The sequence below is a fragment of the Puma concolor genome, chromosome C2, assembly GCF_028749965.1.
Source record: "Puma concolor isolate L17-30 chromosome C2, mPumCon1.1.hap2, whole genome shotgun sequence".
Classification (NCBI taxonomy): domain Eukaryota; kingdom Metazoa; phylum Chordata; class Mammalia; order Carnivora; family Felidae; genus Puma; species Puma concolor.
In genome coordinates, this window is record NC_141675.1 from 79,123,133 (window position 1) to 79,149,257 (window position 26,125).

Below are 26,125 nucleotides of genomic sequence, written 5' to 3' on the forward strand. Positions count from 1 at the left end.
GTTCTAGTAGCTTCTTTTTTTTTTTTTTAATTTTTTCAACGTTTATTTATTTTTGGGACAGAGAGAGACAGAGCATGAACGGGGGAGGGGCAGAGAGAGAGGGAGACACAGAATCGGAAACAGGCTCCAGGCTCTGAGCCATCAGCCCAGAGCCTGACGCGGGGCTCGAACTCACGGACCGCGAGATCGTGACCTGGCTGAGGTTGGACGCTTAACCGACTGCGCCACCCAGGCGCCCCTAGTTCTAGTAGCTTCTTAAAATTTAAGATTCCATTATATTTTCTACATGGATGATCATATCATCAAAAGAATAAAGAGAATTTTACTTATTTTCTAATCTGGATGCCTTTTATTTCTTTTTCTTGCTTTGTTACACTGGCTAGAACCAAAAGTACAATAGTGAGTAGAAGTGTGAACATAAATGTCTTGCTCTTGATCTTATGGAGAAAATAGCCAGTCTTTCACCACAAAGTAAGATGTTAACCATAGGCTTTTTGTAATTGCCCCTTACCAAGCTGAGGAAGTTTTCTTTTATTCCTAATGTGCTGAGAGTTTCCATCAGGAATGGCAGTTGGACTTTACCGATTGTTTTTATTTTTCATTTTTGAGATGGTCATATGATTTTTCATTTTTCGTTTATTAATATTGTAAATTTCACTGGTTTATTTTCTTCATTTTTCCAGAAAGTTAGTTTTGCATTCCTGAGATAAACCCCACTTGGTCATGCTATATTATTTTTTTCATATGATTGAATTCATTTGCTAAAAGTCTATTAAATTTTTTTTGTATCTATGGTTATGAGAAATATTGCTCTGAAATTTTCTTGTAACATTTTTGTCTGGGTTTCTTGTAATATCAGCAAAACATGGCCTCATAGTGAGTTGAAATAGTCCTTCTTTTTCAATTGTCTGGAAGTTTATCTACATAAATAAACAAATTGATATAATTTCTTCTTTAAATCTTTAATGGAATTTACCAAAAAGATTATCTGGGCCTGCCCCTCCCTTTTACTTCATGAGAAAAATTTTAACTGCAAATTCAATTTCTTTAATAGGTATAGGGGTATTCAGATTATCTAGTTCATCTTGAGTAAACTTTTCAAGGATCTATTCTGTCTATGTTGTCAAACTTATTGGTATAACATTGTGCATAGCACTATCTTATTATGATTTCAATATTTATAAAATCTTTAGTAATGTAACCTCTTTCATTCCTGAATTTGGTAATTTGTATTCTTACTCTTTTTGTACTGATCAGTCTATATTGAAATTTGTCAATTTTATTACCTCCTCAAAGAAACTAGTTGTTGTTTCATTGATTTTTTTCCCTCCATTAAATTTCTGTTTTATATTTCATTGATTTCCTCTCTGACGTTGATTTGGGCTCAGGTCATGATCTCACAGTTCATGAGATCAAGCCCCACATCGGGCTCTGTGCTGTCAGCCTGCTTGGTATTCTCTCTCTCCCTCTGTCTCTGCCCCTCCCTCACTCATGCTCTCTCTCTCTCTCTCTCAAAATAAATAAATAAGCATTAAAATAATAATATATGTTTCTTATAAACAGCATATAGTTGGGTCTTGCTTTTTAAAATTTATCTGACAATCTTTGCCTTTCAGTTATGTGTTTAGATCACATTTACATTAAATGTGATTATTGATATGGTTGTGTTTGAGTGTATCATAAAAGTCTTTGTATTCTATTTGTCCCATCTGTTCTTTGTTTTTCTTTTTCCTTTTTTTAGCTTAATTTAGATTAGAATAAGCATATGTTATAATTTAGTTTTATCTTTTTTGTTTTGCGCTTATTAGGTATAATTCTTTGTTTTGTTATTTTACTGGTTGGTTTAGGGTTTCATGTATCACAGTTTACCTTCAAGTGATATCATACACATTCATGTATATTATAAGAACCTTACAATAGCATAATTTCATTTTCCTCTATGTCACTATACTGCTGTTGTCAGTAATGTTCCTTATACACATGTTACAAACAGCTTAGTATGTTGGTATTATTATATTTTTAAAAGATAATTACATGTTATTTTGTTATTTTTTTTATTTTTTAAGTTTACTTATTTTGAGAAACAGAGAGCATGAGCAGGGCAGGGGCAGGGGCAGAGAGAGAGAGGGAGAGTGAAAATCCCAAGCAGGCTCCACACTGCCAGCACAGAACCCAACATGGGGCTCAAACTCAGGAATCATGAGATCATGACCCAAGCTGAAATCAAGAAACAGATGCTTAACCGACTGAGCCACCCAGGTGCCCCAAAAGATAATTACATTTTAAGTAGATTTAAATAATAATAAAAAAAACCTCATGTGTTTTTAAATGTACTTAGCATTTCCAGTGCTCTTCATTCTCTTGTGTAGATCCATATTTTCATTTGGTATTATTTCATTCTGTATGATGGAGTTCCTTTAACACCTTTAACACTTTTTGTGTGTGTGTGGATCTGATGCTGATGAATTCTTTCAAATTTTGTATATCTGGAAAAGCCTTTATTTTGCTCTTGTTTTCTAAAAGATATTTTCACTGGAAGTAGAAGAGTCTATACTATTTTGAGGGTGAAGAGAGGTATAATTAAAATAACAGTTCACATATATCAAGCACTTACTATATGTCACCCTCTGAGTTCAGTATTATTATTGTTTGCATTGTACAGATTTGGAGATTGAAGCTCAGAGAAATTAGGTAAGTTGTCCAGTGCCAACATGCCTATCAAGTGGCAAAGTGACATCATTCACATGAATCTAGTGTCTCTAATTTAAACCACAACATTCCACTGTCTATCAAGAAATAGAAGACATGTGAGTACACACTCCTGGAAATGCCTCATGCTTGTATTTCTGAGAAAAGATAAAGTCATTTAAGAGTCATTCCAGATTCTTTCCAGGACAATGGTCTCAACAGGAAACTCCCAGAGCCCTGTGAATCTGAACAACTCTCCAGAGACATGCTTATAGAGAATATGATCAACAAAGCTCCACAACACAGCTGGTTGGCTCAGACCAGTCCAAAGCAATTCCCAGTGCCTGGGAAATGGTCTATAAAATCAGCTATTCAAGGAGCTGGTATGGGGACTTACGATGTATGAAAGATCCTTTCCAACATATCCTCAGGGACGTGGCCAAACCAATTGGTAGATTAATAGGACTAGTAGGGAGCAGAAGATCAGGGTTTTAGTCCTGCCTTTATTATTTTCTCTGGTGGTGTGAACCTTAAAAAATAAACTTACCCCCCTGCGACTCAGTTCCCTCTTTATAATATGATAACAATAGTAACATGATAATGATAATGATAGTGCACTCCTTCGAGTTTTCCTGGAGAATCTGGGAGATAAAGAGTAAACATACTTGAAAATCCTCTAAATCACTCTCTTATTTGTCATCTGTACAGGAAGCCTCCCTTACTGTTCTCTCCTTCACACCTCTTCAGCTAGAAGGGTCCTTTTTCAACTTTCAGAGCCATTCTACATTCCTTCTGAAGTCATGTATCTCTGCCACCCTTGCATTTCAGTCATTTATATCTGTATTTTATACTTTGTAGTATACTGTAAGCTCTTGAGTAATATACCTATAACTACATCATTGCTCTAGTCCCCAAGCATTGTGCAATGCTTCATGTACTTAGGCGTGCTTCACACTCCCTAAACATGTGTTTAATCAATAAAAGATTGTCAGAATGAATATTGTTAAAAATGATATTGGGCTGGGATTTCAGAAAGACCCCATTGGACCCAGGTGAAGATGTTCACAAAATGCCCCCGATGGGTTTATATTATTTTTATCCTCCTTGATTGGAGGAATTTAGAAAAATGGATCCATTTTGATTGGTGTCCTTCGCTGTGCCCTGGCTCAGAGTTGCATCTGAAATGTACTCCAAGTCCATTCTATGATGCTCAGAGAAAGGTTGTTAATACCCTTAACCAACCTGTTCACAGCTGATTATCTCTTTCTGAGAACAAATACCGTGGGCTATAGGAGCTTCCCTGTGGATGGCGGCATTTATCTTCATGTTAACACCCATGCCAAGTCTCAGCAGAGGATAGGGCAGATGCTAAAATACATCCACATCATCATCCCTCTGCCACTGTCCAAGTCCAAGCCCTTACTGTGTCACTGGGAACTTTGTGAGCACCTTTGAACTGGCTTTCATATTTCCAGACTTGCAATTTCCCATGTATTCTCCACCATGCTCATCAGTGATTCTTTTCAAACAGATTGAGAGGTAATTTGGATTCCTGTACCCAATTCCAAAGCATCTCAAGCCTCAAAGCAACTCAACACCATCAAGCAACTCAATTCAACTCAATTCTGGCACAATCTGCCTAGAGACAACATCAGATTCAGATTCCATAAGTTAACAACTCAGTCCTGTAAGATTGCCCCCCTGTCCCCCCACTTGAGATGCCAGTCACAAGTCCAGGCTGTCACCGGTGCTCCTGTCCAACCAGCTATAGACTGAAGGTTCCAACAACCCCCTCCAACCCAGGGTGCCAATTGCAAGTCTAGGTTACTTGTGCTTCTGATCAACGGGCTACAAATCAAAGTTCCTATGATCGCCTCCTCCAGTTTGATTAGTTTGCTACAGCAGCTCACGGAACTCAGAGAAACATTTTATTTATTAGAGTATCAGTTTATTATAACAGGATATAACTCAGGAACCAAGGATATAACTCAGGAACGGCTGGATAGAAGAGATACATAGAACAAAGTAGGGAGAAAGAAGATGAAGTTTTCATACACTCTCCAAGCACACTGTTTTCCCCAGATCTCCACATATTCATCAACCTAGAAGCTTTCCAAATCCTATCCTTTTGGGTTCTTTATGAAGGCTTTTCTACATAGACATGGGTGATTAAATTATCAGCCTTCAGCAATGGATCCAACTTTCGGCCCCTCTCCCCTCCCTGAGGTCAGAGAGTGGGACTATAAATTCTAACCCTCTAAATCACTGGGTTGATTCCTCTGGCACCTGGCCCCCATCCTCAGTCAGGGTCCAAAAGTCATATCATTAACATAACAAAGGACACCTTTATGATTCATCACTTGGGAAATTCCAAAGGTTTTGGGAGCCTTGGGCCGGAAATGGGGATGAAGGCCAAATACGAGTTTCTTATTATAAATCATAATATCATGAGAGGCAATAGTGCATGGAGGAGGAGACACGAGCTTGCAGCCTGACAGACCTGGCTGTGAATCCAGACTGCCATTTCCTGGATATTTGATTATGGGGAAGAACCATTTTCCCTTCCCCTTCATCCCTCATTTGTTGTAAGCATAATATGATATGTTACATGAACATCTCTTAGCAGTGTGCCTGGTGCATGGTTTAGTTCTTAAAATTTTTTTTAATGTTTATTTATTTTTGAAAGAGAGAGAGAGAGAGAGAATGCAAGCTGAGGGAAACACAGAATCTGAAGCAGGCTCCAGATTCACAGACATAGAATCTGAAGTAGGCTGAGCTGTCCACACAGAGCCCGATGTGGGGCTCGAACTCACGAACTGTGAGATCATGAACTGAGCTGAAGTCGGATGCTCAACCAACTGAGCTACCCAGGTACCCATTTTTTTTTAATGTTTTTTATTTATTTTTGAGAGAGAGCGTGAGCAGGGGAGGGGCAGAGAGAGTTGGAAACACAGAATCTGAAGCAGGTTCCAGGCTGTGAGCCATCAGCACAGATTCCGACGCAGGGCTTGATCTGCGTGAACCACGAGATCATGACCTGAGCTGAAATCGGGCCGCTTAACTGACTGAACCACCCAGGTGCCCCATCCCACGGTTTGGTTCTTAAATTTGAGTAGTTGTTACTAATTCTTACCTTTGTCACAGTGAAATGTTTGTGGCTTTGAGTAAGTCACATTTGGTGTTAGAACTTCAGAACCCCCCGTGTGAAAAATAAACAGATTAGTTAGGATCTCATTCAGCAGCAGCAGTTGATAATTCTTTAAATGGACTATGAATTCAATGCCATGTATGAAGATTTAGATTTGGGGCTCTCCAGAATAATCATAATGTTTTTCACGTTCTGATGAACGTGAAGTCCCCTTCACTGCTCGACAACTGCACACTGAGAAATCAGGGCTTGTTGGGAAGGAATGAACACATCCTAGCTCGGCATCGTCTCCTAGGAGGGGTTTGCCCAATCACCCCCTCTTCGGATCTCCGTGGTCTGAGGATGGTGGAGGAGGGCTCCTGACCCCTTCTGGCAGTGTAATCTTAGGCTGTTCTGACTTCTCAGGACTCCAGTACCTTATGTCAGTCCTTAGACAATCTCCAAACTCCTTCCATAGTCTTGGTCCTGAGGGGGCATTTCCCAGTGAGGAACTAAGCCACACTCACATGAAAAGAGAGCTGGTTGTGTAGGTGGGTGGGCTATTGACGTTGGGTGGGGTGGCATGTTTCTTTCTCCAATGTTCTGTGGAAGAGCGACGGGACAAAACAAGGACTGGGTCTACACCCACACTACCGGGATGGTTGGACGCAGCTCTGAGAACTTGGGCATCCCATGTAACTTGCCTGTATGTGTTTCCTCGTGGGACGGGAGTCATTGTCCAGCCTACCATTTGGCACCTTTAAAATGAGAAGGACTGTTATGGCTGGTGTTATTTTTCTGGATATCTCAGGCTTCTGCCCAGAGATACAGTGAAAACATTGTATATCACACGTTAAAAAAAAATGAAACAGACACAAAAAGCTTTTATGCCAAGTTAGAATTTGGAGCAGAAATTATTTATAAAAGAGGCATTGCTACTGGGCATGTTTTGGTCTTCAATTAAATTCTTTTTAAACCCTGGCTCCATGGTGTAATGGCTTTGGAATTAGCAATAATGAAACATTAGTTACACTGGTGAGTAATGGTTTTACTTACAACAGGATGGAAATGTTAACCCAGTGGTGCCCAGAAGCCAAATATAAGACCTCTAAGTGTTTACCATCTTGTGTGTTAGAAGTCACGGTTGTTATCTTTAGCTGGGTGGTTGAGACACCCACAGCAGGCTGCATTTTACCTTATTGTTTTCCCTGGCTGTTCTCTCTCTGCTTCAAAACCCGTTAGAGAGTACTTGATATCAACTTCTTTTTTTTTTTTTTTTCCCCTGGCAGAGAAATTTGGTCTGAGAAATATTGATTTGGCCAAATTCACACAGGTTGTAGGTGACAAAGCCCAGAAGGTCATGAGGCAGTAAACCAGTGGAGAGAGCGGGGTCTGAAGTCAGGCGTCTGTTGATGTGGATACCTGTGTAAGTTGGGAGTAGTTAGTAAGTGTGAAGTGGGGGGGGGGGGGGGTAATGCCTGCTTCACAGAGAAAAGTGCTTAGCCCAGGGCTGTGCACTTACTTAAACAATAAAAGTGAGATGCTTCTTCATTTTCTCCTCCTTGCCTTCATCTTTCGCCTCACTTTCCACTCGAGCACGTGGGTGTTGACAAACACGGGCCGCAGCCAACCTCCTACTTATGCAGCTTCCCCAAATCACCCGGGAATGTTCCCCCTACAAACCAGTTCGGGATTGATTAAATTTCCACTTCCCTTTCAGCTCGTGCGTCCTGGGCTTTGGAGACGTTCCTCCCCTCCTGTCTTTCCTGCCTTCAACATTTGCAGTCAGCCCTTCGGCCTGAGCCCTGACCTTACATGGCTCTGGAGCCTTCCCATGGGCTAGAGGGAGGCCTGCCAGGGGCACTGCTTTATTTTGGGTGGAAAAGGGGGAGGAAAAGGAAAAGCTGGAGCAACTCCTCTTTCTTTAGCCTTCCTCAGGAAAAGGTCCCTGCTCTGATCTCCCGGAGCCCAGCCCAGAGGTCACCCTCCCCCAGACCTGAATTTCTTTCTCCTTGGCTTAACTCCCTTGCTCCAGCCCTTAGGGCCAAGCTCCCTGGCAAGTCTGCTTTGCCTCTGCAACATGGGGTGTGTAGCTATCCTTTGGGTTTGCAAAGGGCTCATGTTAGCAGCAGGATCACCTGAGAACGGGCTAGAATCCCACGTTCTCTAAAGTTCTGCACCAGATCTACCGAAGGAGAACTCTGGAGACAGAGCCCAGCATTCTGGGTTTTAACAAGCTCCCCCCACCCTGCCCCCGGTAATTTGGATGCACCCAAAGTGTGAAGACCACTGTTGTAGGGAAACTGAGGACCCACGTGCTCCGTCTGACGTCTTGTTATTCCCAGGGGGAACCTCACAGGTTTTTCTTAAAGGCTGTGTGCTTTCTCCAGGGTCAGGGCATGGCGGTGAGAGATGGAAGGTGGAGGAACTCAGCGAATCCTGCTCTGTGGGAAAGGGGCAAAGGGGCAGGAATCAAATATTTCCTGAGTCTTTATTACGAGTCAGGCACTTGGCATCTACTGTTTCCTTTCCTTTCCTCTTTAATTTAACAATTAAAAAAATAAATGTTATTTACTCCTATGTTGCAGATGGGGAATCTAAGCAGCTGGGCTGGGAAAAGGGTGAAGAGAGGGCGAGACTGACATAGACCCGGGGCCCCAAACTGGACCACAGATGGGGCAGGATGTTATATAAAAAGAGTGGGGCACCTTCACGTTACGAGTGGTGAAACTGAGGGCCAGAGAGAAGAAGGGTCCTGCCCAAGGTCACATGGAAAGGCAATGTCTACTAATTTCCAGTCTAGTGTTCTGCACCCCCCCCCACTATCAATAAGCAGTTTCTTGCATTTTTACAAATTGCTTTTAAACTTTTTTACTCTGAAGTCATTTCAGATTGACAGAAAAATTGGAGAAGCTGTATAGATGCCCATTACATCCTCACTCTGCTTCCCCTAAAGATAACATCTTACATACGCATAGCGTAGTTATCAAGAAATTTTAGGTCTCACTAAACCTTTTTTTTTTTTTTTGAGATACTTGTGGATTTGCATTCCGTTAAAATAAATAATCTAGAGTCCTCGTGTATCCCTCATGCAGTTTTCCCCAATGGGAATAATTTAACTAGAACTTTTATGTTGGTGGATACGCCTTTGTTTTATTTTTCAAGTTCGTCCTCCCTCGGGAGAAAGCTTTCAGATTTCTTCGGAGGGGCCACAGAAGACAAATTAAAAAGAAATCAGAATGATAGTGGTTTTCTCAGCAGGAGAGATGAACATTGTGCTTTTTCTGAACCCACTGTTGCTTCTCCAGGGACCTCCCATGCCTTCCAACAAAAACCTCCGGGGCAAAGGTCCTGCAGGTGCCTTTGGGAGAGAGCCGTGCAGGCAGGAGGCAGGAAGGAAGCGGTGGCAGTGCTCCAGCAACTTCAGACCTCAGGAAGCTTGCCCTTGAGAAGGACCTTGGAGGTCAGCCGCCCAATTCTGCATCTGAGGCTTATGTCTCTACCAGCCTCTGCTCCAACTTTGCCAATGCTGAGAAGCTGCCCTTATTCAAAAGCGTTGATAACTTGGGGTGCTAGAAAGTTCTTTCACTAGACAGGACAGCAGGACCACATTGTCTTGTACCCTGTGAGATTCCTACCCTCCCGACACAGTGCTCAATAACACTAGGTGCGCGAGTGGCGGAATGAATGAAGAAGTGAACAGACATTCTGCCCAGTTTACGAGGTTGGAAGCACTGTCTCCCTCTGAAGAGCCCAGCGTGCCAGGGACAGAGCCAAGTGTCTGTGCCTCGTCAAGGCTAGGAGCCCTGGAACTTGAGAGGGATGGAGACCTCCAGGGTAAGATGTCTCTGGGGCAGGGAGAGGAGTCTTTCAAGTGTTCTGAGCGCCTGGCCGAGCGGCAGCCTTCTTCCGTGGCCCTGACTTATTACATTCCTGGGTAAGTTGAGGGAAATTCAATCCGTATGTTCCCAGGCTTATTTACATGACTCTCAGCAAGATGCTGCCATTGTGTAAGAGCCATTTGACGTCCGTGGTGCTGCCCTCTTTTTTCCATTCTGAGAAGAGTCCCTGAAGAAAAGCCAACTCTGCAGTCGGTGCGGAGGGAGGAGTAGGAACACAGAGAACCGTCATCTGGGGCCGGACCCACCAGGCAATGCAGTGTCTGTGGAGACCACTTTCAGTGAACCTGCAGGGGGAGGCTGAAGAGAGAGGGGAAGACAGGGGCATTGGCGGGTCACAGCCCCCAGGATTCCTGCCCGCTCCCGTGCCCATGTGAGCTCTGCCAGCTGTTGACTGCAGGACCTCATTGCAACGGGCGGAGGTGGGAGCCCCTCAAGGAGTCACAAAACAACAGGAGGGGTGGCTGCAGCATCAGGAAAATGGGGGCTTCTGGGAAAGGCACCCCAGTCTGCATTGTAGCACAACTGTGGCCAACTTACTTCCTCCCTATGGGCCTCAGTTTCCTCTTCTGCAAAGTGTGAGGCTGTACTCTATTCCACAGTCTTTGTGGGTGCCAGTAGCCTATTCGAGAACCCTTTTTTGGTGTATTATTGTATTATCAGGCACTGCTTAGATAAATAATTTTCAAGAAGATATGTTTGCCACAGTCATCGGTAAGAAATACACTTTACACACTCACCTAGTGCATATAACCGAAACAATATTTTCACAAATCAGTGTTTATCCTTCCTACAAGATGGACATGTAGATCAATGGAACCGAAGACAGAGTACAGAAATAAACCTACATATTTATGATCAACGGATTTCCAATAAAGATGCCAAGGCAACTCAAGGGGGAAAGACAGCCTTTTCAGATGGTAGTGACACCATTGGATATTCACAGGCAAAAATACACACATATACAAATGCATAGACTTAGACTCTTACTTCTCATGACACAAAAGTATGAATTAAAAAATAGATCGTAGGGGCGCCTGGGTGGCGCAGTCGGTTAAGCGTCCGACTTCAGCCAGGTCACGATCTCGCGGTCCGTGAGTTCAAGCCCCGCGTCAGGCTCTGGGCTGATGGCTCAGAGCCTGGAGCCTGTTTCCGATTCTGTGTCTCCCTCTCTCTCTGCTCCTCCCCCGTTCATGCTCTGTCTCTCTCTGTCCCAAAAATAAATAAACGTTGAAAAAAAAAAATTAAAAAAAAAAAATTAAAAAAAAATAGATCGTAGACTGAAATGTAAGACCTAAAAGTAGAGAGCAAACTGTGTGTAAGTCCTCACAAGCGTTAAGCAAAGTGAAAGAAGCCAACTGTGAAAGACTAAGTACTTTGGGCTTCTCTTTACGTAGAGTTTCTAGAAAAGACAAAACATTAGAGACAGAAAATAGATCCGAGGTTTACACAGGCTATCAGGCTGCCAACAAGAGTGAAGGAACTTTCTGGAGGGTGGCAGGGTTCTAGATGGCGGTGATGGTTTCAGGGCTGTGTAAATTTACAAAAAAAAAATATATAATGGATGGATTTTATATAAAATCTAACTCAAAGAGACACATCAGCCAATAAAAGTAAACTTAAATGGTAAAGATGATAAATGATTGGTCCCTTTTTTGGGATCTTTGGGCGGGATGAGTTCATTCCAAACCACCTCTTCCTAACTTCACCAGTCTCTCTCCGTAACACCCACGGCATCATTACGCATGGATATGCTGCTCATAAATGACTAGCCATTTGAAAAGATTAGAATAGATATATAGAGATTTGTATTGAAAACTAAACTCTTTTGAGAAAAGAAGTTTATAAATCTAAGCCAGTCTTTCAACACTTTTATATGTGATACCAACACATGCCCAAAATTCTACCAAAATTATAAAGTCTACCAAAAATTTGTTATAAAAAAACTTTATAAAAAATTTTTTATAAAATTATAAAGTATACCAAAAGTATACCAACATTAGCCGTGGCTTCAAGCACGTAAGTCGTCATACTCACTAAAGACACGATCTGTTGGTTCTGAATACCTATGAAGCACAAGGAAGAATGTTTTGTGTCTCTTTAGCAGCTTAGGATGGGAATCAGACACTGCCAAAGATTTCCTAACCAGTTAAGTGTCTTCTAAACCTCACTGTGGTTCATTGACAGCCCCCCCCCCACCCCAAGATCTACCCAATCAGAATCTCTGTGAGGCCAGACAGAAGATCTTGGGGATGTCTTCTTGCAAAGCTCCCCAGGTGGTCAGGGAGATTTGTGAACTTGGTTTGGCGAAATCAGCTCAATCAGTTTTGAGATCCATCACAAGGAACTGGCTTCCAATTATTGTTAAAATATCAAGGTTTGCAAATGAGTTACTTTAAAAAACATTTATTAAGCAGAGTACAGACTAAGCCGTCTCAACAATCATACCACCCACTCTTCCCCACCGTCGCGTCTTTAGAAAAGTGTGAAAAAGTAACAGTGGATAGGCTAGAATTTTGCTAAGTCCTGGGATCTCACATTGATAACCTGAGATCCTTAGCTTTTAAAAGCCTTGTAATCCTTTTCGGTCAAGTGGAGAATATTGTCAATTAATTTTTTAAACCGTTGTCTGCTGTTCAGTCAAGTTGCCCTTCTGTGCTTGTGGAAGCTGACTTTAAACCAAGTACAGAGTTCATGTCTGCTAAATTAAAGCTGTGTCTTAGCTCTTCACTCTAGACACTTCACATCTCTTTGGATCTTCGTTCCGTTGTTTAATGATCTTACTATTTCTCCCAGATTTATCTCAACTCAGATTTTGGCCAAGTGAGTTGATATATTTATGGTATTTGTTATCTTTGTACCTCATTTGAATCACCCTGCAAACCTGTTTTCAAGCACACCTTTCCCCTCCCTCTCCTCACTGGCCTCAGGAGAGAGGGGCTCTGGACCTCACCCCAGCTCCCGGTCCTCTCCAGGATGCTCCCTTCTCCGGCCACCCTTCCCTCCTGGACCCTCTGCTGTGATCTTCAGCCACTCGGCCTCCATACCATAGAGAGATAGTCAACTTTTCTGATCCGAACACCAAAATTCTTCTCTGGCACCTATTTCCGTCCCCATCTGGCTTCCATTCTCTTTCTCATTTTCTTTCCAGGTCAGGCTTCTAGAGGGAGGGAGAGCCCCTGAGTGTCCGTATTTCTCTTTTCCAGTTACTTCTGACCTTCTATCGTCTGGCTCTGTCCCCACTGCTCCCACAAAACCGCTTGCAGGATAGTCATTAAGGACCTCCTCATTGCCCAAAGCCAATCACCGCATTTTCTCTTCATACCTAATTTAACTTTCCTGGTGAGTTTGCTTTGGGGAACCATTCTGTCCTTAAAACAATTTTCCTGTGGTCTTATGGGCACTGCTTGTTCCCTTGTCCCTTCCTACCCCTCCAATTGTTCCTCTGTAGCTCCCACCACAAAGCATCTTTTTCACAGCCCCGTCTCTCGCTGTCCTTGGCCCTTGCCCCCCTCATTCTTCTCCAGTGGTGCCTCAAGTGCGGCCCTTGAGTCGTTTGTAGCAGAAGCTTAATTCTTGCTAAAAATGCCAAGTACTGGGGCACAAGCCCAGACCTGCTGAGGCCGAATCCCAGGAGGGGCCCCGGGACTCTGCTTTGGAAGCTCTCCCTCCTGGAGACCCCATAGCACACTAAAGTTGGAGAACACCAGCTCTATAGACTTTTTCTGGGCCACGTTCTTTATTCTAATGTTTCCGACTTCATTGACCCCACTGCTGCCCAGACCCCCATTTCATTGTTGTCTTTAAAATCCTTTGCAGGGATTTCACCCCTAGAAACAGAGGCTAAGCTCCCATGTCCTGGCATGAGGAGCCCTTGTGAGTTGGCCCCCAAGTTTGCCTTTCTCACCCACAACTCTCACATGCATCCTGTACTCCAGATATACCCTTCCCACACCTACTTGTTCACATCTCTGGGGCTGGCTGTGTCTGCTGTCGGATGCCCTCCACCAAGGGCCACCTCCATTCACCTTCAAGTCTCAGAAACTATCTCGAGATTCACAGCCTCACCCCAGTGTTTTCTCTCTGCCCTTAGGGTACCTCTGCGTAGGACTCCCCACATCATATTGTGATCCATACTTGACCTTGCTGGGGCTCCTCCCTGACTGGAACACCACACGATAGGGACCACGTCTTGTTCTCTTCAGGACCCTGAACTATAAGGGGCCCACAGCATGGAGTAGGAAGACAGTGGTCATGGTGACAGGGGCAGCAATGGTGCTCCTGGCCCGCATGCATACTGTACTGCTCATCTGGGTGATGGGGAACTTCATGCATCTGTCCGTGTGTTCCAGGCTCCAGGCTGGGTCCTGGGATACAGAGTGTGAACAGTCTCTGCTCTCAAAGGTCTCTTTTTGAGTGAGGGATGCAGAAAAGTCAGTAGGACAACCTGGGTAGAGAAGGCCATTGCAGAGGGGAACTTAGAGGACTTTAGGAGCACAAAGGAGGGCATTCAGCCCAGACATTGGTTCCAGATGGAAAATTCCTGTCCTGGGAAAAGGGTGAAGTGGAACGAAAAGTTAACATTGCACAGGGTGGGAGAATGCTCCGGAAGGAGAATGGGAAGGCCTGAGCTTCAATGTAGTCTGTGCCACTGATGAGCCACCTGCTATATCACTTATGCAATCCCTGAGCTTCAACCTGCATGTCAGTAATGGGCGGAGTTTGAACTGAGTTCAGTTTTGAAATCGGTAAAAAGCAAAGTACAAACTTAGTGCTAAGTCTGTGTTGTAAAAGGTGCATTCATAAGTAGTGACCACCAGGTGGCACCAGAGAATCACTTTTAGCACAAACCCCGGGGTTTCGCCTCCTTTACTGAACCCTGGAAGGGGTGGGGCGGCGTCCTTTAGAATTTGAGGCTGATGGATGCCACCAGCTCAAGGCTTGGCTTCTATGTAAGGCTCTTCTGAGACATAGGAGCAGAAATCTCTTTTGAAACACGCCACTTTGGGGGAGCTAGGCATTAGTTGTCTTTACACGAAGTATAAAATCATCTTCTATGCCTGCTGATGTCCTCTGGAGCCTGTTCCAGCATTCGCATGCTACCATTCCGGCTCTGACCCCATGTGTTGGACACGAGGAGGGAGAGGCATTGCTCTAGTCCCATTGGGACCACCTACTCACTTTTCATTCTCTGTGGGAGGCAGGCAGTGACCACAGGAAACAGCATGCATTGTCTTGCTAAGGACATGTCCCATCCCTGGGGCTTTGAGCAAAGCCAAGTAGTTGGGAAGATGACAAGTCCATTCTAGATCTTTATGTGGCTGGAACTGAATCAGAGACCCCTGTCAGGATCTGATGGAAGCCATGGACCCTCTCCTTCAGGACACTTACAACATGCATGTTGTTTCAACTGCTTCCAGACCTTTGCCTAAGGGACCCAGGCTGTGGTCCTTTCAGGGTTTCACTGGACCTTAAGAACTTAATGTTTTGTAGTCATTCTCGATGGTCAACTATGCACATTAGCCTCTTAATTTGTAGTAAGACTATTTCCTCCTGAGACGGTTATCTCTTCCAGAGAACAAAGAGTGGCAGTGATGGGTCCCGAGTCTTAGGATGGCTAATATCTAAACAGTGGACCGTGCACAGATGAGTTAGACATAACCCTGATGTGTTTGGATATGGCTTTCATGGGAGCACCTGGGCTGCCAGAGGAGGCTCCATTCTGGAACTCTGTTCCAGGAGAGGCTGAAGAGCTGCGAATGTTCCTGGCTGGGGACCGCGTGCTGGGAACGCACCTTTGCTGCACCAGGAGGACTGGGAGCTTCTGGCCAGCTACTCATCCACATCTCTGTCCTTTCTTTGTGAATCTTGCTTGGTGCTAGAAAGCTCCAGAGGTTCTGCCTGTGCCCTGTACAGTTGCTCCACACATAAATGCCTTTGGGATTCTTTGCTTCCTGAGGCTAATGACCTAGAAGCATCATAAGACAAAATAGCTAGCAATGACCTGGGGATGAGTGTCTCCACTTGGGCCTGGCTCTGCCATTTATTAACTGCGAGACTCTAGGCTTCAAATATAAAACGGGGATAATGACTTGTCTTCTTTGCTTCATAGCGTTCATGTATTCAACAAATACGGATTGGGCACCTGTTATGTGCCACTCACTGCTCTAAGCACTGTGGATGCAGTGGATGAAACAGACATGATTTCTCTTGTCTTGATGAAGCTAACAGTCTAGGGCAGCTTGAGAATCAAATCTGAAAACGTATCTGAGTACCTTCTGTTGTCTCTGTAGTGTTGGGCTGGGCTGCCATTCATACACTCTTCTGACTCTTTGTCGTTGTTGTTTAATGGTTTTGTGGCCCACTGTGGCAGGAGACACAGACTCAGGCTCACAAATGTTACCAATGTGGGAAAGTTCCAAACAAAGTTGATGGCTCTCAACTCCAGTCAATGGGAAATTGTAAAGGGGCTGGCCACACCTGTCTTCCTTCCTCCTTCATAGTCTCTCTCCTGGAAGATAAATCGGTAGGACTGAGACCTCCATTATTTAAACAAGCCAGAAAGTCTATTGAGGTTTGGACAGGCAAGATCTTGCAGAGCGTGTAGGTAGGACACTTCCATCCCATCACCGTAGGGCATCCTGCGTTTCAAGTCTCTTGAGGGTTTCTCTCTCTGATCCCACTGCCCTCACCATATCTGATGCTGGGGGCGCAGCTTCACACCCTCCCCTACTCTGCACCCTCGCCTCTTGCTTTATTTATTTCTTTTTTAGTGAAAATAATTTAGTATGGCATGGGGAAGGAATCTTGTTAACAACCGAAAGGAAATAGAAAAGAAAATACCAAGCTGTACCAAATGAGACCTGTTCATGGAGAACAGGGTCTTGAGCAGAAGCCAGCACTAACATCTTCCACCCGAATCTCCTTACTGACTCTACCCTATCTTGTTTCCTGGTCACTTGGGCTTGGGGCCTACTCAAGGACATGTCCAAGTTTTTTTTTTTTTTTTTAATTTTTTTTTTCAACGTTTATTTTTGGGACAGAGAGAGACAGAGCATGAACGGGGGAGGGGCAGAGAGAGAGGGAGACACAGAGTCGGAAACAGGCTCCAGGCTCTGAGCCATCAGCCCAGGGCCTGACGCGGGGCTCGAACTCACGGACCGCGAGATCGTGACCTGGCTGAAGTCGGACGCTTAACCGACTGCGCCACCCAGGCGCCCCAGCCAAGTTTTTGACATGCGTTGAGGTCACAGCTGATGGGAAGCCACCTCCTGCTTTTCTCTGTGTTTCTTGTATGCATCCCCTCTCCTTAGCCCGCCTCTGCAGAGGATTGTTAGATGATATACAAGGATTGCTTCCTTGGATCTGTGCCCTCTGGTTGTGTCTCTCACATGGAATTTTGGCTCAGCCAGGACACTTACTTTGGAAAATGGAACACTAGCAAACTTGATGCAAGCAGAGGCTTTAAAAAATGCCTGATTTCTTTAGCTTTCACTCAGATGGGCTGAAACAGCAGCACAAATGTATGGCAAACAAGCCAGGTTGTCCCTGAAGGCACTAGCTCAAAGATTGGAAACAACCCAAAGGTTCCCATGTACTGATTTGAAAAGATCACCATGGTTTAGTATATAAAGAAGAGTAGTATATCCAGCATAAGAAGGTTTTGTGTCCAAAATATGGGAAAATAAGAACATACATTCATGTATGGTTGTGTCCTCGTTTAAAAAAAAGAACCAGTGGAGGGGCGCCTGGGTGGTTCAGTCGGTTAAGCGTCCGACTTCAGCTCAGGTCATGATCTCACGGTCCGTGAGTTTGAGCCCTGCGTCGGGCTCTGTGATGACAGTGCAGAGCCTGGAGCCTGTTTCGAATTCTGTGTCTCCCTCTCTCTCTCTGACCCTCCCCCACTCATGCTCTGTCTCTCTCTCTCTCTCAAAAATAAATAAACGTTAAAAAAAATAATACAAAAATAATTTAAAAAATAAAAAAAAAACAGTGGAAAAGTATATGAGAAATGAATAAGAAAGTGTTATCTGTGGCTGGGAGCGGGCTGGGAGAATAGGGCAGACTGGGGGCGCCTGGGTGGCGCAGTCGGTTAAGCGTCCGACTTCAGCCAGGTCACGATCTCGCGGTCCGTGAGTTCGAGCCCCGCGTCAGGCCCTGGGCTGATGGCTCGGAGCCTGGAGCTTGTTTCCGATTCTGTGTCTCCCTCTCTCTCTGCCCCTCCCCTGTTCATGCTCTGTCTCTCTCTGTCCCAAAAATAAATAAACATTGAAAAAAAAAAAATTAAAAAAAAAAAAAAGAATAGGGCAGACTGGGGACAGGAACAGGGAGGAAGATTTTTTACTCCTACCTTTTTACAATGTTGAACTCTGTTTTGATCAATTCAACTTCTGTATTAAAATGCTATTAAAGAAAATACAAGGAAAAAGTAAAAAAATACATAGAAAAAAAAAAAAAAAGCCTGATTTCTCACTTAGGCCTCCGCCACTGCTCTGAGAACATGTTTGGGCTAGGCTGCTAGAGGGATGTGACAGAGAGCCGACCAGAGAGTCCCCAAGCCAACCTGCCAGCCGAACAACCACAGACACATGCATGGGCCCAGTCAGGATTGGTCAAGTAGGGCTTCTAGGTGACCTGTAGGTATTGAAAAATAATAGGGAGTTTTAGGGTGATTTGTTACTCAGCAGTTCCTAGCTGATACAACTGCTGCTCAGGCCATTATCATGCCTTTCTTAACATAGCTTAAGAAAGGTATTGGTAACTTAATAGTAATTCATTGGAATTTAGTGGTAGCTCATCTCCTGGCCTCCAGGCAATGTTCTTCCAGTCTTGCCTCCACTCTGATGTCAGAATGATCCACTCATGTTATGTTGGACTGAACTGAATTATTGAAGAGGCCATGAGGATCATCTGATCCTTTTCACAGATGAGGAAACTGAGCCCTAGAGATGGAAAGTGACTTTTTCATGTCACAAAGATTCAGGGACAGCCCCCATCAGCCTCAAGACGGGAATATAAATCTCTGGGTGCCTGTTTGAGGCTCTATCCCTGCACTGGAAACCTGCTACATGATCAGAGTAACTCCTTGCCATCTTCCACTCTAACAGGTCCGTTCCTGGTAGCGAAGGTCTACCCTCTCTTTTCACTGAGGAGCATTGGGAAGGTCCAAATGTCTCTCCCCAAATGTCAAAGGGGAGAAGTGTGTGATGGCCCCATTCCAGTGACACCCCTAGGAAATGACAGCTTCCCCCAACACAGCTCAGAGGCAGGTCTGGGCCCTGCTCAGTGTGGAAGGTGGGTCCTCTGTTCTGGGACAGCTGTCCCTAATTCCCTAACCTTTTTTGATGATTCCACAGATATGACCAGTGAGGTCCCCTTGCCAGACACACTCCTTTGGTTCTTCCCAGGGTTACAAAACATGCCCAGCTCGAAACTTTAATTCTATTTCATTGACTCCTTTAAGAAGGCAAATGGGACAGGATGAGGGTGATATTCTCAAAGGAAAAACCTTGATGGCACCTTGATTTAGAAAGCAGTGAATCACCGAAGAGCTGTGTAGCACGGTGCCTCCAAGAAAGCACGCCCTTGTCACCAGGGTCGCGCGCAGGCTCTCTCCTGGCTGTAACTGAACCCATTTTAGGCGTCCTGGGCACTGGCAACAGCAATGCTTTTATGTCGTGTGTGTTCTTCCTTCAACGCCCAAGCCTTCCAGGCAAAACGATTCTGAAAGCAACCAGTTCAAGGTTTCCATTTGATCCTATGGATCTTATGGTTTCCATTTGATCTGCTTCGTGTGGTTCTAAATTCCCACAACCATAGGTGGTGTAGACAAAGTACACTGATATTAATGGTGGGGATCTGCGAGACCCTGGGCCCCCACTTCCTGCTCTTATCCCCTTTCCTCTTCAGCAAGGCCGTCTTCCAGGCCAGGCTCGTCTCTGGGTGAGATGCTGTCGGTGAACAGGCTAACACTGAGTAGCAGCAGAAACCCAACAGCCCAGAGGACTCTGGACTAGAAATCAGGGCACCTCCTCACCCCAAGTGTTTGCAAAGGTAAAATATAATCCCTTTCCTCTCCCTAGGACCCTATCAGTCATTTGAATCCCACCCCTCTTACTGGGTGGGCTTTCAAACCACAATGTGGTTTGCAGAGGGGACCTGCACATAAAGGGTGTGAGTGCACTCAGGAAGGGGCGGAGAGGGGGACCCGTCGCTAAAATCACCTTTTTATTGAAGAATAAAGGACTGGAGTTATTCTGTTCTGTGGAAATTATTCCAGAAACTAATTTTCCTGGACAGATGGAAAAAGTAGGGAATGCAGGAAAGAATGATTAGGGGTTCTGCAAGACGAGCCCTTCTCTCTTGTTTCTGAGAAAACTGAGGCACTTTGGTCCGTCCTGTTTTGAAGAAGACATAGGTGCAGGAGATGTGTACAAAACAGGTTACTCAGTCGCCACCCTGCCTCTGTCCCCAACCCAACCCATGAGCATACCTGAGCGCACGGAGAGTATCTCGCGAATCCTGTGAGCTGCTCTGAGGCCCCCATCCTTCCAGGCACTCGGCCCCCAAACTGTACTCCACACTCTCTCTTCAAAATTACAGCCGGGGTGGTCCTATAAAACACAAGCCACATTAAATCGATTCCCTTGCAAACCCTTTCATCAAAACGAAACCAAATTAAAACCCATTCGTATTCTCTACCGATGGCTGGACTGTCTTGCCGGGCTGTGCAGAATCTGCCCGTGCTCCGTTCACCAGCATTAAGTATCATCGGCTCTTGGGTTTGGGCCTAATTCTCTTATTTCCTCTGAAAGGCTGAAAAAAGTCCTGAAAATGAGAGAACAGCAGAAATAGGCTGAGAACTCTTTGAGGTTATTAATTTTTATTTCCCGCTGGGTAAATTGGGCCCGAGGTTCTCCCGAGAAGCCCAGAGCAGTGATTTCAGGGGGCCCTGCCAGGGTAGGTCCAAGGGATCCATCCAAGGCTGGCACAGGAGAGCAATTGGAGGAAAACCAAAAAAGCCCATGCACGTCAACTGGAAATAAATGAAGCTTGGATAAGCTTCATTGCCCGGCAAGTCTCCCCCCTTACCCAGTGTCCTTCCTTTAGGGGGCACTCTGCCAGCCAAGTTCCTAGATCTTCAGTCTACAGAATCTGATCTGAATAATAGGAGGTAATATTATACAGGAGATAATGGCTAATAATTATTAAGCACTTACTTTGGGCCATACGCTATTCTAAACCGTTTGTACTCAACCATTCATTTGTTTACTCCTTCAACAGATATTTATTGGCACTTAATACATATATAAATAAACACAAGACAGAAAAATAAACCCCTGCCCTTCACAGCTTACATTCTGGTACAGGGAGACACAAAATATACAGTAAATGTAATGAACAGGTAAATTGTATTGTATATTAAGAAGTGATGGGCTAAGGGAAGGAAAAGGGAATATGGGAGAGCAGGGATCAGTTTTTTTTTTTTTTTTGTAACCAAAAATTTTTTAATTTTTTTTTATTTTATTTTGAGAGAGAGAGAGAGCACAAGCAGGCGAGCAGGGGGGAGGGGCGGAGGGAGAGGGGGAGAATCTTAAACAGGCTCTATGCTCAGCGTGGAGCCCAACATGGGGCTTGATCCCACGACCCTGGGATCATGACCTGAGCTGAAATCAAGAGTCAGATGCTCAACCGACTGAGCCACCCAGGCGTCCCAAGGGACCGGTTTTACATAGTTGGGCCAGATGGGCCTTACTGAGGAAGTGACATCTGAGTGGGGACAGAGGTGGTAAGGAAGGTATCTATGTGGTTAGCTGGGGGACCAACACTCCAGGTAAGGGAACAGCCAGTGCAAAGAGAACAAGCCGGATGCTCTAGGACCAACAAGGAGCCCCGTGGCTTGAGCGGAGGCAGCAGGGAGGATGGGGGGGCATAAGGTCAGAGATGTAAGGGTTTGTAGAAGCTGTGAGAGTCTTAGGGGGCCACTGTAAGGGCGTGGCTTTCTCTCTTACCAAGTAAGGAGCCACTGGAGGATTCGACTTAATGTGACTTACATTTTACAGAATCTCTCTGACTGCTGTGTTGAGCACAGAGTGTGGGGGGCAAGGAAGAAGTAGGGAGACAGTCAGGCGGCTGCTGCAATAATCTTGCTGAGAGATGATGATGGATCAGCAGAGGGGACAAAAAAGGCTTAGATTCCAGATATATTTAAAATTTAAAAAAAAATTTAATGTTTACTCATTAAAAAAATTTTTTTTAATGTGTATTTAGTTCTGAGAGAGAGAGAACGAGCACAAGCAGGGGAGGGTCAGAGAGAGAGGGAGACACAGAATCTGAAATAGGCTCCGGGTTCTGAGCTGTCAGCACAAAGCCCGACACAGGGCTCGAACTTACAGACCACGAGAATGTGACCTGAGCAGAAGTCGGACGCTCAACTGGCTGAGCCACCCAGGTGCCCCATGTTTATTCATTTTTGAGAGAGAGACAGACAGAGAGAGACAGAGCAGGAGAGGGGGAGAGGCAGAGAGAGAGAGAGAGAGGGAGACACAGAATCTGAAGCAGGTTCCAGGCTCTGAGCTGTCAGTACAGAGCCTGATGTGGGGCTCGAAGTGCCGAGCTACGAGATCATGACCTCACAGTCATGCTTAACCGATGAGCCACCCAGGAGCCCCAAGATACCAGATATATTTTAAATGTAGAGTCGACAGAGCTTCTTGGATCTGTGGTCAGAAAGAGAGGAATTAAAAATGGATACCAGGTTTTGACCTGAGTGCTTAGAAGAATAGAGTTTCTTTTAGGCGAAATGGACAACGCTGGTGAATAAGCTTCTGGAGGAAGATCGGGAGTTCTGTTTGGGACATGTGGCGTTTACCAGAGCGGACAGTTGGATATGTGAGCCTGGAGTTCAGGGGAGAAGTCCAGCTGGAGCTATAAATTTGGGGGTCGTTGGCACACAGGTGGTAATTAAAACCTTGAGCTTGGATGAGCTCACCCAGGGAATGTGCATAGGTAGAGGGTGGATCGAGGACCTTGGGGTGTCTCACATCCTGGGTCTGGGAAAAGATGAGGAACCCCCAAGAAGAAGGAACAGTCAGACAGGAAGGACAAAGCCAAGAGGATGCTGTCCCAGAAGCCAAGGGAAGGGAGAGTGTCAAGGAGGCAGCAAGGATCTGCTGTGTCAAATGTCACTTGCTCACAGATAGGAGCAAGACGGAGAGCTGGCCGTTGGGTTTAGCAATGTGGAAGTCACTGGTGACCCAGACAAGAATGCTTCGTGGGGAGTAAAGGGCATCCAAACCTAGTCTAAGTATGTTTAAGGAGAAGTGGGAGAGGACTTGAACACAATGAGGACAACAACATAAGAATAGGTAGAGAGGGGAAAATAAAGGCTCTAGGAGAAAAAGACGAGTACTGTTGGAACCCTGTCTTTGGGTCACCTAAACAGGGTTAAGAATCCAGTCACTTTGGATCACTGAAGGGCTGGCTTTGTCATAGTTTTCTAGGGCTGCCAGAACAAAGTACCACAAACCGGGTGGCTGAAACAATGGAAATGTACTGTCTCACAGTCCCAGAGGCGAGAAATCCAAGGTCAAGGTGTTGGCAGGGTTGGCTCCCTCTGAGGTCTGTGAGACTTTCTTCCAGCCTAGTGGTTTGCTAGAACCCTTTGTCATTTCTTGGCTTGCAGGCACAGGACGCTGTTCTCACCTTCTTGTTCATATGACGTTCTTCCCATGGACACGGCTGTGAACAAGTTTCCCCTCTGTGTAAGGATGCCAGTTGCATTGAATCAGGACCCTTCCCTACTCCAGTATGACCTCATCCTAACTATGTGCAATGACCCCATGTCTAAATCAGGGCATATTCTGAGATGCTAAATTTTTAGAGGGCACAATTCAACACATAATAGCTTTACTATTTTTTATTTCTTAAACTTTCCTTTTTTAATGTTGATTTAATTTTGGGAGAGAGAGAGACAGACAGAGACAGAGCATGAGCAGGAAAGGGGTAGAGAGAGAAGGAGACACAGAATCTGAAACAGGCTCCAGGCTCTGAGCGGTCAGCACAGAGCCCAACATGGGGCTCGAACCCACAAACCGGGAGATCATGGCCCGAGGCAGAGTCGGTTGCCCAGCTGACTGAGGCCACCCAGGCGCCCCAACACATAATAGCTGTAGATAGGGGATGGGCAATATATCTTTCGTAACAGGAGAGAAGGTAGAGTACTTGTCCGAAATTGCTGCCAGGCTTATAGATACATTTGTGAAAGTCTGTGGACCTGCTCTTCTGATTGCTTTAATTTTTTCAGACATGTGGAAATCAAGGTCATTAGCTGAGAGTGCTGGCAAAGGCAGATTGAGGAGAGGGATGTTGTCAAGTTGTTTCCAGCAGGGTGAGAGTGAGTGGTCTAAGGAAACACAGCATGACAGCTGGGCAACTTTATGGGCGCACCTGTGGTCCTGTATCTAAAGCGGGGCGGTTTGTGTGGCGTTGAATTTTTCTCAAGCTCCCTTCAGCCACACAGGGGCAGCAGAGAGTGTGGGGAGGGCTGTGATTTACTAGGGCCGAGGTTTTACAAAGCAGATTTCAGCAGGGGAGGAAAAGGGGGGAGGAGGGAGCGGAGAGTAAGTGCAAGGAAGTTGTAATGATAGACTGTGGAAGCAAAACTGGCTAAGAGGGAAGAGAGGACCCTACGTGGAGACACTATGATTAAGCCAATTTTACAGAAGAGGAAAGGGATGGATAGAGAAGTGAAGTACTTTTTCAGGTTGGCTTAGTGGCAGAATCAGAATCCAAACCCAGCTGTGTGGCTCAGAGCCCACGTCTTTAAATTTTTTTTTTTCCAACGTTTTTATTTTTTTTTTTTATTTTTGGGACAGAGAGAGACAGAGCATGAACGGGGGAGGGGCAGAGAGAGAGGGAGACACAGAATCGGAAACAGGCTCCAGGCTCCGAGCCATCAGCCCAGAGCCCGACGCGGGGCTCGAACTCACGGACCGCGAGATCGTGACCTGGCTGAAGTCGGACGCTTAATCGACTGCGCCACCCAGGCGCCCCAGAGCCCACGTCTTTAGAGGTGGGACCAGAAAGGTGGGAGGAAAGAGGCAGGACGAGGATGCATCAGATTCGTTTGGGGACTGTTCATTCCAGTGGCTCAGCTCATAACCATTCTTAACCACAAGCTAAGGCATTCCTGATCCCTGTAACATGACATTCTATGATTCCAGTGCTTTCCTCCTCTTTGGAGAAGGATCTTCCTCTTTGATTCTGACAGAAATAGGTCTTTTATTTAGGACAGATATCTGTTTCCCTACTAACCTCCCACACTCACTTCTTTTCCTCTCTTGAATGTATATATAGAGTGTTTCATTGTTCCAAAATACTTTTATATTCATTTTCAGTCTTTGTGTCCGCAGCCACCCTACTATGGCAGTTATTGTTATTCCTATTTTCAAGATAAGGCAATGAGGCTAAGCCTCATTTGGAATTCAAGAGTCAGACAATGGGGCGCCTGGGTGGCTCAGTTGGGTAAGCGGCAGACTTCTGCTCAGGTCATGATCTCACAACTCGTGGGTTCGAGCCCCTCGTCCGACTGTGTGCTGATAGCTCAGAGCCTGGAGCCTGCTTCTGATTCTGTGTCTCCCTCTCTCTCTGCCCCTCCCCTGCTCACACTCTGTCTCTCTCTCTCTCTCAAAAATAAATAAACATTAAAAAAAATTAAAAAAAAAAAGAGTAGGACGTTGCTGTGACCAACATGATGATGGGCAGGAAACAGGGTGTAAGCGGGCAGAACTAGGGGTCCTCCGAGCTTCTTGAAAGATGTGGTAACTTCATCCAGGCTTGTGGTCAGTCTTGTGTTCCTCTAACCAACAGACAAAACCAAAGTCTTCCTGCCTGTTTGAGAGGGAAGTACAGAGGACTGGTGTGGATGAGACCCGGCCAATGACCTGCTGACTGATGGATTCTTGGCCTTCTATTTCTCCTCCCTGGGCCATCCTTCATAAATTACGGAGCTGATATTGCTAATTGTAATCGTTTTGTGCATGGATGATTTTTCTTTATACGATTTTATGTCTTCTGTACTTTCCAAATTTTCTACAATGAGAATGTCTTAACTGACTTTAAAGTGTGAATGTATTAGTTAACCTTTAAAAAAGTGAAAACGAAGGAATTGAAGTAAATGGCTTCTGAGATCCTTTCCAACTAAAAATATGACTTTATTATATTTTTAGAGAGAGGGAGGGAGGGGCAGAGGTAGAGAGAGAGACAATCTTAAGCAGGCTGCACATTGAGTGGCTCATGATTTGAGCCAAAATCAGGAGTTGGATGCTCAACCGACTAAGCCACCCAGGTGCCCCTCAAAAATATGATTTTAAAGAAAGATTAGAGGGGTGCCTGGGTGGCTCAGTAGGTT

The 26,125-nt window shown here is 45.1% G+C and overlaps 1 long non-coding RNA gene across 1 annotated transcript in view; it reads left to right on the top strand.

The window, feature by feature from the left end:
- The window catches only part of LOC147577344 (uncharacterized), a 44,850-nt gene extending 19,130 nt beyond the window's left edge, over nucleotides 1–25,720 (top strand). Inside the window, exon 4 of the long non-coding RNA XR_015240186.1 lies at nucleotides 25,585–25,720. This is a non-coding gene — a long non-coding RNA (uncharacterized LOC147577344). The remainder of the gene's footprint in view (nucleotides 1–25,584) is intronic.
- The last annotated feature ends 405 nt before the right edge of the window (nucleotides 25,721–26,125 follow it).